At 38.0% G+C, this 20,827-nt stretch overlaps 2 long non-coding RNA genes across 7 annotated transcripts in view; one reads left to right on the top strand and one right to left on the bottom strand.

Annotated features, from left to right (window-relative positions):
• The window catches only part of LOC111248004 (uncharacterized), a 113,110-nt gene that overhangs the window by 84,635 nt on the left and 7,648 nt on the right, over window positions 1-20,827 (top strand). The window contains exons 1-3 of one of the 6 annotated variants that reach the window (XR_015322637.1): window positions 6,102-6,312; window positions 6,772-6,928; window positions 19,783-20,094. The exons of 1 other annotated variant lie outside the window; for it this stretch is intronic. This is a non-coding gene — a long non-coding RNA (uncharacterized LOC111248004). Of the gene's footprint in view, window positions 1-6,101; window positions 6,313-6,452; window positions 6,618-6,771; window positions 6,929-8,028; window positions 9,038-19,782; window positions 20,095-20,827 lie in introns of those variants that run through there. 4 more of the 6 variants (XR_015322638.1, XR_002672364.2, XR_015322636.1 and 1 more) reach the window with 4 other exon arrangements.
• On the bottom strand, window positions 10,668-12,434 carry LOC147757148 (uncharacterized). Its single transcript, XR_015324730.1, has 2 exons — window positions 12,229-12,434; window positions 10,668-11,097 (listed from the first exon to the last, which is right to left on the bottom strand). It is a non-coding gene; the product is annotated as an uncharacterized LOC147757148 (long non-coding RNA).

The following is a 20,827-nucleotide window of genomic DNA, read 5'->3' as shown; positions in this document are numbered from 1 at the left end:
AATTCAACCTGATCTCGTTCTGCACAAGTTCGCAGAATGGAAACTTACGCCAGATCAGGAGAACTTAGTGAGAAAGCTGCTGATCCACTAAGGGCTTGAAACGAGTATCCGAAGAGCACTTTCATCCTCACACTGTGCTGGGCGGGACTATTCAATGAATGCTTATGCACACACAAAACCCAACGGACAGATGTCATTCAACTAAAACTATCCAAGGATAAGATAGATTCGCCGTACATGGTGCTTGTAGATTTCACGATAGTTTTCAATTCGGCTCCAGAAAAACGGCTATGCTTGTCAGTGTCCCTATAAATGTTCTCAATCTTCTTGTAGCAATTTTAGAAGAGAATACGGTAGCCATCGACGACGTAGTGGCCGAACTCCGACTTAATTACAGGCGACTGCTCTGGTTTTAAACGAAAATTTGAACCCACTCCTGTCCTTCATTATCACTAAAAGACATCCCTAATCAAATAAAAAAAAAACATCAAAAAACCGACAAAGTCATCCTGTATGCAGTCGGCTTACTGGTTCCCGGGTCTAGTTGATACCAGGCACAGCAAGCTATCGCCCGACTGGAAGCAGTAGTTACAGAATTGGAACTGTAAACTGGACCAAAATGGAGATAATGAAATTCAGATGTGGTAACTGAAAAGTCACTTATACCTTGTAACCGGTTTCCATACTTGGTATTGCTATTCTTCGCTAAAGATACCATCTACATCTCTGAGCTATTTAAGAATGCTCTTGCAGCGGCACGATAGATTAAATCGCCTTACCATTTTCCTTCTACAGCCGCTCTTGGTTTGTTTGGTCTCAAAATAGTCTTCGATGTCAACATATAGAATATGGGTCACTTATTAGGATTTGAAGGCAAAACAGATCACATCAGAACCTTTTTCCTCAAGAAAGCGCTGTCCGACTTTTCAATACTTGCGTCATCACTTCGCACCCCCAACCCAAACTAAATAGTTAGCATTTTACGTTCCGTACCCCTATCAGACGCTCCATCAGATGGCTGGCCTCATCACGAACCCAAACATGCCTAAGCAATAGTTCAACTCCAGGCCAGCATGTGTCCCTCAAGTTTAGGTTCCACAATTAAAACTTGGGAACGAAAAGTAAACGAACTTGGAGACTTTTTTGACTAATTTTGCGATAAGGAACAGCCAGTGGAAAGAGCAAATTGGTTAAGTCGACACCTTATGATCCGCATGCCGTGTAAGGGTTTTATAGACATAGGCTTAATGCGGAGCAAGACTTCCTCAGGTAGCAGGTGCACACGCCCAGATGGTGAAAACCGTTGCAAATATCACGCCGTTCGTTTTCCCCCGAGTGTCGTTATTGAGATGCAAAGTGCTCAGATCAAAGTATATAAACCGAACTATGCACAATGTATATGATATCAAATGTTCTTGTGTTTACTTTGATTTTGCGTTACCTGTGTATCTGAAGAATTTGAATCCGACCAGCAACGGTGAACCAATGAAACTTAATTCTGCTTGCTTTCACACATTTGTCGTATGTTATTTCTATATTATGAGTCGAAAGCCCAAAAATGAATCCAACGATACGAAACGCAAACTATATTATTGTAGCCATTACTACACGCAAGTACCACTACCCATCAAGTCCTTCACCTTTATTAATTTCTATACGACTTCAATATCTAGTATAAGAGACTTCGGTGTATATTTTCCATGCCTCCAGCACACACTAGATCTATAAAACATCAATCTATATGAACCAATGAACAAAATTTTTTTCATCGTAAGGATATATAACAAAGTTGTACGATTGTAGAGACCGAAAACGGCTCACGGGTTGCAAACCGAAAAAAAAATGGCTCGAATAATCGAGTATATATTATATTGTGCGAAACTATTTGATAAGTTGAGAGACCTGAAGAATTTTACTTTTGTTTATATATAATAAATGAGCCCTCTCTATTTTTCGTACGTTAAAGCATGTGTTCCGGGGGCACCTCAACAACTGTGTACTTGTGATTCGCATTACCATACTATATCTCATTATAGATGGCTCGTTTAACAAAATCGACCGTAGGATAGGCTACGTCAGCTATCCTATAGGGAATCCGAGATATTAAACAGCAGTAATTGTTTTCTTTTCGGACAATATCTCATAATAATAACAATAATAATATATGCCCCTTATATTTATTATAAGCATGAGCATTGACCTGCGCTTGATTTTATTCGGCACTTCTTGTTTAAAAAAGTGGCACAGTTTTATCGCTTGATCATTTTCCGATGCGTGTATATGTCTTAACTACAACAGCGGTGTGTTTCAGCATGTATTTTTTGCCGGTAATTACTTACAAATTTATCATTTGAGTTACATGCTTCAATTAGTACGCATATTTAACCGGCATGAAGTACATTACTTAATTATACCATATTTGAATCAGAGCCTTTTATTCTCATTCGCAAGCTATACTTAGCTCATTTTTGACCTTCCACCTCCCAACTTCGGTTCCTAAAATGATTTCAGCAGTAATGAACACTAGTTTCGTTGGACACCTTTTTTCCAAGATATTCACCAACTTTCGGTGACTCCTCATCTTTAAGAAATAGGTTGATTTTCAGCACCAAGCTATATGTTTGGCTCCAAGCTCATTATTTTTGACGGCATTCAATTACTTTATGGTCATAGATCGCTGATGATTTCATTCAAACGTCTCAATCCACTATATATATATATATATACGTATTCCTTATCCTTTGTTTCTAAGACTGCATCCAAAACGAAAATGGATATTTCAACAATATTTTTTTACATACGCAAAAAGTATTGTTCCTCAAAGTCGTACTTGCTTCAACATAATTACCATCCGCCGCCATCGTAGATTTAATTCGAGACTGAAACTATTATTCGGTCATTTTTAAAATATCTTTTCTATAATCCATAAGTAACTTTCTGACGCTAACCTTACTCTAAACGATATTAGAGCACAAATTTGCCAGGGTATCCCCTAAAAAGAGCGTTTTTAGTATTGACTGGCATTGGTCCAGCTCGAAAAGACTGGATAGTAGCTCATCTTGGTTTAAATTCCAAAAGTAAGACACTCTTGTTTTCCATGACAAGTTTGTTCTTGTGTTCTAAAAAGAGCAAGCTTCCGCCTGGTACCAGAAGTAGCAGAGAGACGCATGCGGGTTACGACAAGCAGCCACCAAAGTCTTTTCCAAATTGAATGTACTGCCTTATATATATATATATATATATATATATATATATATATATATATATATATATATATATCTATATACTAAGCCCATTTATTGAAAATGAATGGAATTTGTTCGAAACCAATATATATTTTTATAATCGTCCCAATTCAAATCGTGCTCTTTGAAGTGATCCCCGCAGGATTTCTTTCAGCCACCGTTCTTTTTATTCTTCGGAAAAAATTTCATATTCAAGCTCTAGGGTTACCGTCTCAGCCCGGTCAGCATTTTTTTCACAATTTCTTCTATCGCTTCGAAACGGTCCCTCTTCAAATTGTTCGGTATTTTAAGAATAGGAAATAATCCCTTAAATACAGGGGCTGGGGCGACATACACATCGAGTATTTTTGCAAAAACTGCTGTTCAAGTAATGAAATGTGGGTTGGTGCATTGTCATGATGGAAAGTCCAGATTTTGTTGTATTACACTTGGTTTCTTGCGTTAGACAGACTCGCGCAGCCATCTTCAAACTTCGTGATAGAATTTTTTGATGAAAGCATGCATTTATAATGCATGATTCCCCGATAATCGAAAAACCTTGAGCAGCATCTTGGATTCGGACCTAAGTCGGGCGACTTTATTCGAGTTCGTCCTTGAAGCAATACTTGAAGGACTGCATTTTGTTCTGCTCTTTGTAGCCGTGCACCCACGTCTGGTTACGCGCAATGATATCTACAGGCGAGCTTGCTTTTTGTGGAAATATCATAAGGTTCTTCCAACACAGTTTTTTATGGACTTTCGTCTGCTGGGTATCTAACTTTTCGGTACAGCCTTTGCTGTAAGCCTTCCTACGCCTAAGCGACTAGCCTAACTGGCCTGAAATAAATTAATTGGGACCTTTCTCTTTTATCGATCATCACTTTTCTGGTGATTCAATGGTGTGCAAGCATGAGTTGTTTTGCTCTTTTTATGTTCTTATCCATGATCCTGGCCACAGGACTTTCGAAACGAGTATAATTTTTGATATGCGGTTTTGTCCTTCTTCGAAACGATTGAACCTCTTTTTACTTGAGCTTTATTTAGTGTCTCGTTTTCATAAGCGTTCTTCAACATTCTTAGAGTGCCTGTGAAGCTATTTTTTTTTCATACAAAGCCAAATGCGCGGCCGTTGCTCTATGCGGGAAAAACTAGACGCAGAACGTTCGGACAAAGCCTCGGATAACTTTACTGGAACACTCAAAATTGTATCAGGTTGCTGTGAAATTTAAACTTTAAGTAATAAAAGTCCCTCTTGTTGCTAGAACAAATGTGGATCACAAGCGATCTTTCGGTAGCTCGCAAATTCAAACAATTCATTTCTGAACAAACCGTACTGTATATATGTACATATAAAGAGTGAGTAAACAAACAGTAAAGCTTCGGGAAAAACGGATGCAGTTGCACTGTTATTACATCTAATTGTCATGTCATCATTGAGGCACAACAATACTTAATATTTCAATACTTTACGGGACATTAATAGCAGCTTTATTTGAATCAAATAATACTTTGCAATCCTTATATGGAGCATAAGTCGACAAGGACATATGACATAGTATCTTCTCAAAGTTATACATATATATAAAGGTAAAAGTATAAAAGCTATAAAAGGTTTGTTATTAAACTCCTATATCAGAAAAAATCTGTAATTGCCATCTTCTGACGAAAATCTAGTTGTTACGTCGGACGTATATATTTTTCCTTCATTTTTTAATATTTTTACACAAAAAAACTGTGGTGTTTTTAAGTCAATCATTTTGTTTAAAAACGTACGACATATACATGGACTATTAGATTTGGCTCATATAACATACATCGGAAATGATATGATCACATAGAAAAATGTGCTTTTAAGTACTGTCACTTTTATTTAAGTTAACAGAAATAGCTTGTATAGATTCCATTGGTGTACTGTCAAATTTTGCATCGAAAAATGAGCCATTTTCAACCGTAAGACCGCAATAATTCTACGTTGTGCCGTAGGCCATTTGAAAAACGGGACGAGTACTCTTCGCGGATGTTTCGCGTGTGAGACGTTTGTACGCATAGTACTTTTTTGATCTCCGGAATGACGGTATAGTTAATCTTCTTTGATAAAGCTTACCTAGACGAACTGCGTTACATTTTAGCGTCACATGTTCTATTTTCTCTGGCTCTATCCCACAGTTTACATATTAGACCTGCATACTAAAGTCAGAATGCATACAGAATTATGTGGTGTGCAGTATTTTCACGTGTATTGCGCAGACAATAAAATCCTGTTACTGCAAGTGCACAATGTACTCATTGTTGGCTCTTTATTATTGCTATACCATGCAAGACTTGTTTTTTCATCACATTATCTGATTAACAATCTAGAGCGGTTTTTCACACTGGTTCTAGACGGCTCTTCAGCGATCAATATCAACAGTCCTCTTCAATTGTTCAAAAATATACCGAAATGTTGAAGTATGTTTATATTTATGCCGGGCGCAGGCCGCCTCTGTGATGGTTCGGTTAATGGTAGTCCTATAGCCTATAGACATAGAATTCAGCTAATTCTCCGTTCCTCCTGTGTCTATTTGCTTACTAGCACACTACATCAAAAGTCCGTTAATTATTCGCCTATTACTGCTCTATATATGGAAAAGGCGCTTGTTCCATGTTGTTACTTCTTGCAATAAGTTTTCCTTGTTTCGTTGTTTCGATCTCTTACCGCTGGTATAAACCAATGCGGTATATTGCACGAGATTTGGTAGGCCTACGTGGTTTCCCGAGTCAATGCGGGCTGTTAAGGACGAAATAGCAACTTTTCTAATTATATCCAATCAGTCAATGAGCATCTATCGTTCATATATATATTTATATATCAGACAGGTCCAAGAGAAAAAAAATTCTATAGCACGGGCAATATAGGCATTCGGCTTCACTGCTTTGACCTGAAAGTGCCACCATAACAATCGACTGTCAATATATTCGCGTATGCTGCGAACCATGAAAATTAAAAACGAAGTTAATCTCATGCCTAGGTTATCTTCGTGTATCAAAACAAGTACTTAAAATGGCGACTATTGATCACGTCACATTCCTAATATTGACGGGAAAAGTGGTATGTGTTTTTTTTTGGTTATGAAGATTACTAAGGAACGAATCTTTTTAGATAAGCTATGGATTTGTCCTAAACCTTGCTGGGTCGAGTGTCGCCATTTGACATAGCGAGCCTTCCTAGCCTGATCGAGACCCTGATGTTTGCACAACAGCATCAAAATCTGTTACAGCATTTTTATTTATTATTTTAACTGTTTAGTTTTATGAGGTCAGTCTTGGACCCGGTACCTTCAAAAATGTGTACAAGTTACAGTCAAGGCTTGCTATTTCAGGCCCATATTGTGACATTAATAGAAAGCATAGCCAGTAAGTTACGTACCCCCTCAATGTTTGCCAAAATACTAACTTTATTGAAAAAAATTATACGTCTTTGTTGTTTTATCATTTAACTAGAAACTGCGGAATCTTTACACCTTCATACAATCGCATTGCATCATGACATATTTTTCATAAATTTCAGCTTTCAGCGGTAAAATTGGAATCGGCGCTATACGGTACCATTGTAAAAACCATGCTCCGTTTTTCCTGAAGCACCGTGTAATGAGGCAACGTGAACTTATTATTAGGCATTAACAGCCATCCTAATCAAGCAGCAGTCATGGTCAGTGGTATCAGTCGTAAGTATCTAACATGATCAAATTCTGCGTACGAAAGCAACCACAATACCAGCCTGACATGAATTAGTCGAGGAAGAAGAGCTTAAAAATCTATTGGTCTTCATTGTTTGTTCTTTATAAGCATATATCCATGATAGGGGCATTATCACCGAACTTATACAGTATAAGTTCGGTTATACTATAACCGAACTTCAAATAACTGCGAAATGAAACTAATTGTTTCTAACTTCTAAGGTTGATTGCATTCACTTTTCCTTCAGCACTTGGAACGGCGAAGTTTTTTTGCATATTCTTGATTCAAAAATGAATATACTGTTTGACTTATTTGCATCTTAAGCCATACGCATTTTCACTATTAATCTTGTACTTTCCGAAAAAGTATAGTTTATATTGGGAATTGCGCTAACTCCAGAATATGTAAGTGATCTTTAGTAGATGCCCATACAAGCTACGATGCCTATGCTTTATCGTATTATTAGCGATATACTGTTACCGATATTTTTCCAACGCAAACCAACGGAGCTCCTGTAGCTTTTTAAATATCTGGTTATAAATTTGAGTTTTGTAATACTAGCCCAGCTTTGTACCGCTTAACTGGAAGCTCTTGCAGCGTCTAGAAAAACTCTCGCACGAAGTCCTACCAGTTTAGAAAAATTGCGCTGCACTTATTCGTAACAAATTCTCAGTGATTCTTCAGCTACCAATTCTTGATCTGTTTGCCATTATGGATCTACATAAATATCCCAACGTGTGCACATACGACAACATTTTAAACACAAACGAAGCCTCGAGGTATTTTAAGGTACAGCTAAATAATTATGGTCGAACAGAATCATCGGTCCCAGCAGCTGCAACAAGCGTACTCAGACATTCAAAATGTTAGGCGGACAGAAATTTTAATGCTAACGCTATTAAATGTATCAGCTGGTTATAAATGATTCGTGTGATTTTGTTGGCGTAATTAGGTAGTATTTCTGACAATGATGTGTACAAATCGTCTGTATGAAACTGGTGTGTAGGGCAATATTTATTTAAATATAAGATAAATAAATATCTTATATTTAATATATATCTAATATTTATTTCTTTTCTTTTATCAGCCATTTTGTTTGGCAGGGTTAAAGACGAATGAGGCATTGACACTGATAACATGAAAAGTTCGTGCAATAGAGAGAACAAACCAATGAAGGAAGTCACAGTAGACGGATTGGAGTGCCAAACAAAATTCAGTACCAGTCAGCCATAGAAGGGTAGATATAATGGTGTACAGCAGAAACTGGCGTAACTGAAATGAGTACGCTGACAGCCTGATTCGAGCCTCTAGTGTGACTCTGTGATTCGATCTTATTGGCAACCGAGCTACATGAGGTGTTTCCTCATATGTGGAATAACAAACTCGTAAGTGACGAGTATGGAATGAAAGCCTTGCCCTAAAAGGACAGGAGGTTTCGTTTTGTTGAACGAAAGGGGGCAAGCAAAGTGATTTGACGACAAAGATTTTATCGAATCAGTATGAATTAGTTTTCAGCTGGTCAACTCATGGCGAGAGAAACCATTCGAGCCTTAAGTTAAACAACAAAACTGCAGGTCAGATACTTGCTGCCGGTCAGGCTTCACCTATCCAACAGGATTGCTTGAGAAACTAACTCTATGTAAATGTAGTATGCATGTGGGTAAAAGAATATGGCACTGTAATAAGTAATATGAAGAATATGGTAAAAGAATATGGCACTGTAAGTAGGTAAAACCTAATGCGTACCACGGACATCACACATGATGTCCCTGGAGAATACAGTCTCATTATGGTCTTTGAAGCGTCCCAAAAAAAAGGCTCTGATTGACGTATTTAAAGAAAAAAACGGCCACAGAGGGGTGATGCGGTGGTTCGTCAAACCTACTAACTTCTTATATTGCAAGTTGCTCCTCGCAAAAAAGTTTGGCCTTACTGTCGTGTTAAAATAAGTTTTTTATTTCAGATTGTCATCTGAAGCTTGTTAATAGCATGGCTTTAAAATGGAAAAATAAATCGCGTATCACATATCTACTATTAGCGAATTAGTAACTGTGGCTCAAACAAGTCTCGCACGTCCCAGCAAAAAGTAATCAGCTTGTTTTTAATTGTAGTGGGTAAGATTAACTCGGTGACAATCCAACTCATAATTTTTCAGTATTTGGCTGTTTTGTAGTTTGCCGTTGCTATTTACCGTTGCACTTCTTTCGTCTGTTATAATCCTTACACCTGTTGTCTTACTTGTGTTCATCATGTTTTGCAATTACTTTGGTAGTGCGGATGCTGTGCTTTATATACCTGCGGTAAGATCGTGAGCAGAAAGTTCTTAAAATTCAAATTTAATTTAATAGCCTTTATGTTTTGAGTTATCGTCGTTGGGCACTCCATCAGACGGCTGGCCCCAGCACAAAACGAATCGTATGTTTATGCCGAGATTCTAACCTAAACCACAAAGGGTCCCTAAGATTAGTCGGCAAACTAGTGGGCTATTTTAATTAGCCTAGCAGAAGTTAGATAATCCTTTTAGCATTTCCCCTGAAAATTCTATTCCATATTTTATGCGTAACAGTACATTTTTTGGTTTTATTTTTTTGACAGCTTTAGGTACTGCTACCGTTTAATAGGTCCTCAGGGTCACCTCTCTGGTATAGTATCAAGTACTTGCCCACATTAAATAATTTGGCTAAGATGGTTGCTTTTGGACTTAGTTTTTTTCCGACGGAATGGATGTTAACGATACTCCATAGTAACCATTTCTTAGTGCGGAAATTTGAACCAGGAACGGCCGCATGTTTATAGTTACCATGGCAACAGACACAGAGATGCATATTTATCATCGAAATTAGACCCTTTCACTATTATCATACGACTGGCTCTAAAACAACAATAGTTCGTATTTAATTATAGCGGCTTTATTCATGCCTAATGAATTTTAATTCGATGTCCCTTTTAGAGATCAAACTGCGCACAAGCTACCGGGTCGGTTAGTTAGAAATTTCTAGTGGACATTGGAAATTAAACCTTCGTTATATTACTGCGGCCAGTACAAGATATGAGGTGTGTGGGTCACACCAATTATACATTGTGTTTCTTCCGAATTTAGATGTATGAAAAAAGTTGGCAGTACAAGGGCAATCAGTTAACCGTTTTTCAAGGATGTTTAAAATTAAATATGTATATAGACTAAAATATACAGTGTAAAATGTAGTAGTATAGACCTGACAAGCTTATTTTTTTAATATTAGTCACCCCGTGGAAAAGTCACCAATTGTTGCAAAGACATCCTAAGCCAGACACCTATTTGTAGGTTCATTGCACGCACGTGCTAACCGGACTTCGTACAAGAACTACAAGACACAATATTCACCACACATATCTCACGCTCTTTTTGATTTTTCAAGTCGCTTTCACACAATTGTTGTACAGCCTACCTGTCGGGTATCAACAGCGTAAAAGCAGTGTAAAATTTTGGACAAACATTTTGATTCGGTGGGTTGCCTCTTACCTCTTGAACCCTTCATGCAGATGACGCGGTTCCTACGACACTTTTTTTCGTGCGTCCGACCGACCCTGATCGAGATTTACGAAAGGCGCATGAGCAAAAACTGAAAACCCGCCCAGTTGGGGACTATTATAGTCACCTTAACTACTCAAAGAACAGAAACTATAGTCCTATCTATTCCCCAGTTTTTATCCCTTCTTTTCCGGTTCTAAAATTAGTGGTGTGGATTAATCATTATTTCATTTCGATTTTATTAAACATCTTTGTTTAATATCGTGTTATAAATGTAGAATCATTGATAATTAAATATAGCTCGTGAAAAATATCGCGAGAACAAAGAATACTATAATTGGGGACCTTACGGTAATTATGCGGGTTTTTTTTATATGTCTCTCTAATAGCGACGAAAAAGCGACAAAAATTTCTTTTCTGATTTTCTGTGTAGGGTAACTGATTATGATAGGATGTTGCATAAGTACAGCAGTAAAGTCGCACAATAGAAGGCAGCAGATAGGTCTTCCAGTTTCTCGAAACTTGATTCAAAACATCAGTTCAGCTGAGTGAGCCATTCGATACATTAACTGTAGACCAAGCCTGCTACCCATGACGAGCCAGTTCCTGAAACCATATTAACGCGTGGAGTTTCCGATGATCTTCCTGAAAACATTTAAAAACCGGGTTGCATTTAAACTATTCTGCACCACTATACTAGCGTATGTCAGATCGCAACCGTAAAACCCCACTCCCATTTTGTGAAAATGTATCTGGGTGCGTGAGAACGTCCAGCCCAGGCCTTCACTAAACGCAGATGATTTTGATGACAAGTTTAGTTGATGCGGTGAATGCAGACCTTGGCCTGGCAGAAACCCACACACTGGGGCGTCCCGCCTCTCTAGTCTTATGGGACAGGATTACATAGATCCACGCCTATAGATCTAGGGTAGCTTGCTATATACTGCTTTAAATGGATCGATTTTGCCTTCTAGGGGCACAAAATAAGCACAGGCAATAAAACAGCGCAGTATGAAGGTGCCTGATATCTACAAGACAATTGACTCAAATTATTACTCTGCAGTATTAAACCTGCTCGTCAACGTGCATTGCAAGGGTTTCAGAACCCAGTTAATCTGTTCGATTAATATCATTAATTGGGCTTTGTCTAACCGGACTGTTTTTGTCGCTTTACAATTCATACGACCTCCGCCTTTTTCAGCTGCAGTTTAAAACTTTGCAGTTAGTCAAAGTAATAGTATAGCACTAGGAACACTGTGCCGTTCACGCGCCAATCGATCACCATACGCTCCACTATTATTCGAGGATCAATAAGCGCGGCTTTGAAAATTCTTCGCTCTTGTGGGTCTAGCACGACCAGCATATTCGATTCATAGTATTAGAGGCCTTATATTTTAATTTTTACAATAAGGAGGCACTTGGCTAACTCTGTGTGTCAAATGTATTATACGCTGTGCGTTCACGACTAGCAAAATCCCTGGACGCCTGCCGCAATACTTAACAAAAATACTTTCAAATCCTTAGACAGTCTAAAAACGTGTTCATAATGGATTTTTTGACTTGACATATGAAACACAAGTAATGAAAGGTCACAAGTAATAATAAATCCTCATGCTGCACCTATACTAACAATATGATTGAATGTGATGTAACATATGAGTAAACCCAGTGTCAGCTGTCTGGTTATAAGGAAGCCAGCCGCAAGTTTGGGTCCTCAAAACTCGTGTGTGCAAATCTTTATACTAATAGCCCTGTAGCTATTACACACAAACTTACGAAAAGCTCTACCCAAGATCGCCTCGAGTTCAAATTTCGGTTCCTTTATACGACTGGAAAAACCTCACCAATTCCATTTAATAAACGAAAAGGAAAAGATTTTTTTTAAGCTGCTCATTATCAACTTATTTTGACATTAGTGTTTGTTTTCGGTAAGAACAAAGCATGTACATTTTAATGAATAAGGATACATGCTTCTAGTGATGGTGGAATTATTCCTGCAAGAAAAAATGTTTTGGATCACTGCTATGCAAAACTACATCGACGACGCGTGCACGTTGCCACATCTGCACAACAAACAAGCACTCGAGGTTAGGAGCAACGGCAGGTACCGCTTGTTGCGTAAAAATTCAAAAATAACGTGGGTCGTCCCTGAAGACAATAAAACCTCGTATTTTTGTGTGCAGCTACAATTAACTACGAAGATTGTGAGATATGAATTACAAGCACTTGCAGCCTCGCTCGAAGTCACAATAAGGATAGTTCCAATGCGAATTAAGTAAATTAAGAATCTGTTTTCTGCTCGTTATTCTACGGCAAACAATAATCGTGCAGGCTAGCAAAATCTACACAGGTTTATACGAGCGCATAAAATATCAGAATTATCTTTGTTTTGAAAAGGCAAACATGCACGTCTTTTGCTCGCTCTCTATGCAGCCAGTGCCTACAGAGCCAAGTCTATGCGATATTCCAAAATATTTTCAGTTTTCTAGATTAATAACGTTTTACTCATATATGCTGTACATACACTAGATAAAGCAAAAATCTCTTGACAGCTAGAAAGTGTTACTCTCGTATCTGCTCAAGTAGCAAAATATACGCAGATGATTGCAATACTGTTCAGATTTGGCCGTACCACGCACTTGTAACATGGTCATCTCGACACAATTCCTATAAAATAAAATTAGCATGTGTTGACAATAGCTATAACGATAAATATTTTATTCATTTAAATTGTTTTATTTACTATCATCAGATTACCCTTTAGTATGCATATAAAATAACTATACGGAGATAACATTAGGGAGTACCCATTACAAATGTGCTACATAGTTAGGCGCAGCCATTAGCGCACCTTCTGGTACCTTATCCTTCAACAATTAAAAATTTTTTTAAAACTGCACGCAAAATTGTGCGGGTACTTGTTGTTACAGCCCCTACCAATAATCAAAAACTTTTCTGTCACTGTTGCTATATAAGGACGAAGTGTTGTTTGAATCAACAGAATCTGTGTGCCGGTATTATTGTTTCTTCACACAATTTGTGGCAAGAAGAGAGTATTGTCGAAGCCGAAAAACTATTTAATTCGAGAATGAACGAGATGATTAGCCAAGCTGCAAGGATAACGTCTGTTATGTGAAGAAAATCATCATTGGAACTACCATGTTTTAGCTCGAAAATTGCGCATCAGCTAATACGGTCACAGGAATAAAGAAAAATGTCTCGGATTGAGCAAAGTGTGTAGGTGTCGCATATTTACAGCGACGACACTGACAGTGTTGGGAATAATGGTACGATCTCGGCGCAGGAATCGCTCGAGAACTGTCAACGAGGATTCACCTTATGATTGAAGAGTTGGCAAAGACTAGTCGAGAGCGCGGGCGGCTCTAGACCGTATGTTGAAACACGTACGCGTGTAGCGCGGCGGAGTTTGGCGGCTTATACCAAGATTCAGTCTACCTGACATCATGGTCTTGCTCAAACAAGTAACATCTGTGGGTAATAATCCGTCGTCACTAAAATATATAGTGTGCAAATTGTAAGCTCAGGGAACGAGGCTTATTCACGCACACCAACAACTACATTTAGGACATACGTTAGTGCTCAGTTCAGGAGTTGTTCAAAAAAGGGAAAACTGTAATGGGAATTTCTGGCATATAACCTTTTTTACTTCTCAGAGGAAAAGATTTGATACATACTGCCAGTGAAATGTACTGTATGCATGAGCCTTCGATAGTTATCAAAAGCAATTTACAACTGCGTGTTCTTTTTTCAAAAAACTTTCAGAACTAGGACTAACGCGGAAATCTTTACGATATTAATAACAAGAGTTATATATGAAAACTCACGCTTTCGGTGAAGAGCTCACAGGTGTAGTTTTTAGTCCCCGTTATAGTGCAGTGGGTAATGTATTTCCATGCTAATATTAAATTTACGTTGTGGTAGTTTCGAATCCGGGTATCGGCACACCTGGTAACGGCGATGTCGACCATTTGAAATTTGATTAGGATATCAAAGCTTCGATTAGGACGATAACGGTTAGATCTTAGCTTACGTTAAGAAATTAGCAAAGGCCTCGTGGTTCGAAGGCTCTAGAATATCAACTATTGCCATTTACAGCAGTATAGATTGCCAGACAGTAAAATTAAAAGGTACAAGATGTACATGGCCGAGCAATGTTATAGGTAGTGTTTTGCAATGAACTGCAGAAGTTTGACTCTCATCCCAACCGCATTGTGCTGTGTTTCTGGTGCAGTTCGAATAATGTAATACAATGTTTGTTACTTTTAAGTAAAAAAATTCTCATTTAAACTTAAATTGGTAAACGGTTAGAAACAGCTTCGCAATACGGTGGCGTTTTTTGCACATCTCTTAAATTAACGACTCCAGCTATTATTACCTAGTGTCAATTTTGTTTCGTAAAATTACCACTTGGTTTGTCCGCTATAAAATCTACTTGATAAAAAATACCATTCTTTACATAGAAGCGTATCTAGTCATTACGCAACGAGCACGGGTGTCGTTTTTTAGAGAAATGATATATATTATACATAATGCCAATATACGCAATGGGGGAACTCTTTCCTTGCCCTACAAGACCACAAGCGTCGTATATTTTTATCACCGAGTTTTGCCTAGAGTTCGGATTTCACGATGACTACGCCAGAAGCCAAATAACTACAATTTCAAGATATGTTACGCGGTAGTAAAACCAGAAATACATTGAGAATACTCGACGAGGGATTCGTCAGCGGAGTACTTTACAAAGTACAAGCTAGACGTATTTAGTAAAAAAAATAAACATTCTTCCTTATTGGTACATGGAGTGCTACTGGGGAATTGAAACTTCCGAAAACATATCAACTGGCAAATACTTTTAGGAAAATATGTGATTACGCGAAAAATACAAATAACATGTGTATCCTGGGAAGACTCAAGTTATTTTTTTTAGGTTTAGGAGAAAATTGTCGAAAAGAATTTTAGCATGATCGGGAGTACCAGAGTGCACATAGAACTAAGACTCTGCATTTCTGTCTGGCACTTGCCTGACGAAAATTGGTATAGCGAAATTATTGAACAAACCTCACATGTTTGCTAGGTTCAGTTCCAAACATCAAAAAATGTAATATTTTTTGACAAAGCGGAGTGTCTCGACATAATTCGAAAAATATTCAATTTGGCAGGTAAATTATTTGTTGGTAAATACTCGGAACGGCAACTATTTATACCTTGATATCGACGAAAGTGACTGAAACATGTTTCTGAAGCTATCCAATTTTTGCGTAAATGATCCTGCGATTGGATTTACCAAAAAGGATTAAAACTAAAAGGCCAACGGATTTAACGTACTGCCTGTGTGTGCACCTAATTCGATCAGTCTAGAGGGACTCTTTCCTGACTATTGTGATCGTCCAAAATATAAGTTCACGTATTTATTTAGAATCAATGTATTTAGAACCCCAATGTGAAACGAATAAAAAATATTATTTGATCTTTATATTTTACTTATTACGATGGTCCTATGCTTCCTTTTTGATCACTCCCAACTCAGATTTTCCTTTAACAGTAGAGGTTAAAGGAATGACTTCCCGAAGAGGCTGAAGTCTACAGAGATGAAGACTAAAGTACCTCTCGGCGGCCATCATAGAGATCGCCACCAGAGTCCATGCTAAGTAGTTGTCGTTTCATCGGCTGACGTTCGATTCACTTATCATTAGAATATATCTTGTCAGGAAATTAATCCTGGTTACCTTTGACGTATTTACTGGGTATTATTTGCAATCCTTTATGTATCGTATCACAATTTCTAATTCCCTTTTCTTGCTTCTTTAAAGTTTCTTGTCTGCCGCGCATGTTCCAACTAAAACATACATTTTAAAACAACATTAACCAGTCAAACAAGACCATCCACAAATTGCACACATTGTAACGATACACTTGCACGCGAACTAGATACTTAAATGCGGCTTCTCTGATTTCTAACAACAGCCCTCGTGGCGCTACTGTCGCTAGAAAACGATTTTTAAACCACTGTGGAAGATTTGGAGGTATGTAGCGATAACTGGCCACTACAATATGTATGACCTATAGAATACAGTTCAGGTATCCAGTTTCGTTTCCTTTTATTCATAAAATTAACTAGGTCGTTCGAGAAGTGATATCGTTGTCGTTACTCATATTTTCGTTGTTGTTGTGGCCACAGATTATTTACATGAACACAAAAGAAGCTATCGCAAAGAGAAATTGCGGAGTGGATCGGAATATTGAAGTGCGCAGTTGACAATATACGTAAGAAGGTAAATAATAAGATGTCTTGGACGTCAAGGAAAGTAAGAAAAAAACGAAAAAATGTACACGACGCAACGAGAAAACACAATCACTCTGACCGTGCTGCCAAAAGACCCCTTCGTGGCCAAGCGCAGATTCAGTGTGTCCATCAACCTCGGATCGCAATGAGTGGTTTTAGCTGACGTGAACCACCCCGAATTCTCGGTTAAACTATGGACACAAGTACATGTGTTTCGCCTAGGCTCGACAATTCCAAAGTTGGATAGTTGAGAAGTGGGAAGGTCTGTTTTTCAGATGACTCGCATTTTAAAATTTTGAGTAGTAACAATATCAGCGTTCCGGCCAAAGATACTATTAGTCCTGTTCAATATGAGAAATCAAACAACCGACCAAAATAATGTAATAATAATAATTAAAAGTAAGAAAAAAATATTTGGGCCGCTACTTTTATTTATGGTGCAAAAGCCCTATATTTCGCCAATGGAATGAAAAAAGACAATAGAGTGAGGTAATTCAGAAAAAAACTGCTGCCTCAGGTACGAGAAAGCTTTCCTACTAATGGTATTGAAGTTCTTTCATGATTTGGAAATTCAACTGATCTGAATTCGATCGAAAGCATATGGCATTATGGCAAAGAACGAGTTCAGGAAAGATAAAATATCATAAGCATGTTATAATTCAAGAATACGGTGTATCAAGCAGAAATCAGGCGTGGTGGCAATTGTTCGAAGATGCTTTCGGAGCATGCACAGTTAAGCACCAGCAGTGATTGTAACGACGGCTGAAACACCAGATATTAGCCGCAGTAAGTGCCTACCTTTCCGCAGTAACTCAAAATGCCGTTCCAGCGATAATTTGGTCTCATATGGTATCATTGAGAACCCTAGGCAAGCAGTTTTAACATAAAAACTGGTTTATCAATGGGTGTGGTTTAATGTAAAGCAAGAAGCACGTCTCGAACTTATTTCTCTTGTGGACCAGTTTTTATCACTGCAGAAGGCGAAAATCCTTGTACTCATAGATTTTACACTATTCGATTCACGGTTTTCACAACTTCACAAGGATAAAAACCTTATCCCCCGCATCCGTCTTAACTAAACGTCCCGATATTTATACATTGTTCCCAATTGATAAGCGATAGTTAGAAAAGGTTATGATCTATATAACTGAGCATAGGTTTTTATGGCGCAAAGTTCGTAAGCTACATAATAGTACTTAATCGAACAAACAGTGTTAAACACAACAGATATTTCTACTGAATAACTATGTTATATAATTTTAACCTCGTCTTCTCTCTCTCTCTCTCTCTCCCTCTCTGTGTATATATATATATTTTTTTTTTCCGATTTGAAACGGGAATTAAATGGGTTGTTAGAAATCAAGTAAGGTTCTAGACATCTTTGTTTTTCACATTTCACTGAACCTTGCTTGAAGGATGAAGAAACAAAATAACCAGTTTCTTCTTCTACCATGAATTCGCTTTTTCGAAAGCCATATTTTCTAAAGCCTTTCAGTGTGCCTTAGACTACAAATTGGATTTTTTTAGGTAAAGTGAGTTATATTAAGGGACCATCTTGAATGATATATGGGCCAGAATGTGGAACTGTATGGGCCACTACACCTCAAGCATATATGATACAGGATGCAGTCGATGCTAATTTTACACAGAGGTTCAAACAATTAAACAAGCTCAAAGCTCAGCTCCCTAGAAATGCGTATCGATGTCAAATAAGGCATCATATTTTAGCAGTTTGTTGTTGTCAACGGCACATCACATACGATTGCTTTTAAAGCCCGTAGTTTAGTTAGTGACCCCTTCTAACTATTCTCTGTATGTGGCTTTTCTATACCGCACAATCGGTGTGATTAAACAAAATTATGTTGTACTACAGTCTAATCTGCCATTTATGTTTTATCAGGATGAACTCTGCATGCTAAAAATCACTAATGTTCGTATTTTTCTCTTGTTTTTCATGTATTCTTAATGTATTTATAATATTTGAACATTTCCTTTTCATATTGACAAGGATGACTAAAATAACCAATAATCATTTTTGCTTCTTCAATAAAAGCTTGACACGCATGAACCTTTTCACAATGGTTTATGACCGTCTTATTTTGTTGCTTTTTTTTAACCTATATTGTGCTCTGCTGTCTGCCACAACAAGACATTAGTATTTCCTACACAACGTTATGATCCCTGGCTTCCTATCCTACTTTTTTTAATTTTGTGGGCAACACGCTTAGTTTATTGGCAGATTTAGACGTAACACTTTGCACACCACTATGACGATCTCTTTGAACCTTCTTGGTTTTTTAATCGCTCGTCGTAGCTCAACTTGCACGCCTATTCGTTGTTTCGATTGTGCCGGTCTGTAATGTCTCTGCTATGTAAGAACGACATTCTGGATGTCAAGAGATCTAAAGAAACTTGTCTTTACTACGCTCCTTTTATGAAAAAGTCTTAAGCCAAAATTGGTACTTGCCCACTTTATCATTATAGCACACACGTTTGTTCAGTGTAACCTGTTTTCTTCTGTTTTCTGCCGATAAAATTTAATATATATATACATGAACATTATGTAGATCTTTGAGATAACTAAGGGGAAAGTTCTCGTTTTGCGCTCGAATTAAGCCAGGAAAAACATCAGGGCCAGACTGAATAACAATCCACAGACTCTTACATAAATATCGCCCAAAAGTGGTTACTGTTGTCACTAATATCTTATGAGGACCCGAATTCTTAAAGGAGCGGAAAATGAGGGAGTTGCTTTTTGAAAATGAAAGGCTTCTAATAATCAGTTTGTTTCTTTGGCATGCTGGCAAAAGGTAATGGGTCAATTGTAGAGAGACGATTTCATAAGCTCGATGAATTAGGTAAAACAAATATCCGTAGCAATACATGGAGCTCTACGCGTACAGACCAGAGAAGATGTATAATCAAAGAATTGATAGCTATCCAAGTATAGTTAGAGTAAATTATGTACTCAAGCTCATGTTTCAAAGCGTGGTCTCATACATGTTATCATATATGGCTTCCGACAGGTACGGAAAAAAGTGAATTGGAAGGTGCTGCACCGTAAAAAGAGCCGGATACAGCGGAAAAAAAAAGATACAGCGAGTAGCAAGGTTTTTATAATTGCTGTAGTAAACCAATGGATAGGCAGATACGAAGAACCGAAGGATGCACCATCGCGCTAGAGACTGACGGAGCCTTTTCTAAAACATACACCCCACCCCAAAAGAAGAAAACGAGGGGAACCAAAATACCAGTGGGATGATTACATTGTATAGGCTCGAACCATCTACAACAGGAATATACATAGTAAATAGTAGAGATTATAAGGAAATAAACGGATTAGGCCGTCTACTCAGAATTTCTTACTCGAATGCTTGACTATTATAGAATAATAAAAATGACTCTTAAAAAATATTGACGGCGTGCCCGCAGAAGTTAGAAGAAAATCTTTGGAGCCACTTTTACAAAATAGTGAGAAAAAAAAAAACGCCTGCCAATACCTGACAGAGAATGACAATATGAAAATAACTATCAAATTTTTACTCACTCGCAGAGATTTCTACCGTATGCTATGTCGAAGCGACGGGAAGAATTATACACCTCCAGCGTTAATAGAAGATTTACAGGCAGCTGAAGACAAATCTCCATTCGTTTTATTAAAATATTGCTCAAGGAGTGTCTTAGGTTAATTGTAATAAGTAACTTCGAGGATTATGTGGGACGCATCATTCCGAGAGCTATGGAAAACTGGAGAGGTCGGTCTGATCTCCAAGAGTTCTGACACACATTCTCTTCCTGCGGTCAGTGGCGAAATTCCTTGGGGCCATCGTTGAGGTAAGGCTCTAGGAAGTTGCTGGAATGGTACGATTTGTGATAGCCAGTTCGGAATTAGGAAGCATAAATCAATGTTAACAGCAACAGTGTACAGAGTGTATAGTGACTGCTGAAGTCTCGCAAGAATCCATCCTGAGATTTCTGCTCTGAAACCTGTATGTATGACGGGGCCATATGTATCCTGGATTTTCTTCTGGACATGGATCTGATTTCCCATATGCACGCGCTTCTAATCCG

This window comes from Varroa destructor, unplaced genomic scaffold (genome assembly GCF_002443255.2).
Source record: "Varroa destructor unplaced genomic scaffold, Vdes_3.0 BEIS01000003.1, whole genome shotgun sequence".
Taxonomy (NCBI): domain Eukaryota; kingdom Metazoa; phylum Arthropoda; class Arachnida; order Mesostigmata; family Varroidae; genus Varroa; species Varroa destructor.
Note: the sequence above shows the minus strand (reverse complement) of the source record. Positions and strands in the feature narration are given on the sequence as shown.